We start from the raw sequence: 695 nt of genomic DNA on the forward strand, positions 1-695 counted from the left end.
AACAATACACACGATTTCTGTGAAGTCACTATCTATGGCACAAAGGATAAAGCAAAGAAAACAAACACCCCCCCCCCCCCCCCAAAAAAAAAAAAAAAAACCCAAAAAGAAAGAAACAAAATAAAAAAAAACCCACAAAAAATCCCTACCGCCCCCCCCCCCCCCCAAAAAAAAAACCCAAAAAAAAAAACAAAAACAAAAAACAAACAAACAATAAAACCCCACAAAAAAACAAAACAGTACCCACCCCCCCCCCCACCCCCGCCACCCAACCCCAAATTAAAAAAAAAAACCCCACAAGAAACCCATAGACTTTTCGATCATTAAATAGTATGCTTGCAACACCAATACCACCATGTTTTGTTTAGGGCCGAAGTTGGTCACTCGTGTTTATGTGAAGAAAAAACAAAACCCAAACCGAATTCTGCAAGAATGAGTAGCGGTTTTGGAGTGAGATGCATGGCTGACCGATCATCCAGCTGACATGCTATCATTAATAGTTATGGACAGATTATCTTGGGTAGGTGCTTTTTCATGGTCGATGGGTGCCCGATATAATATTTGACCTTGCGCTGCTGTCTGTCCTTTGCATGACTTAGATACTGACCGAGTAACAGACAAACCTACACGTGATTTTTTAAATGTTGATTTTAGACAACTTATTATTTGCGAACGTAGCATAAGAAGTAAGAACG

The sequence above is a fragment of the Berghia stephanieae genome, chromosome 4 (genome assembly GCF_034508935.2).
Source record: "Berghia stephanieae isolate SIO BIC M18660-M18661 chromosome 4, UCSD_Bste_1.3, whole genome shotgun sequence".
Lineage (NCBI taxonomy): Eukaryota > Metazoa > Mollusca > Gastropoda > Nudibranchia > Aeolidiidae > Berghia > Berghia stephanieae.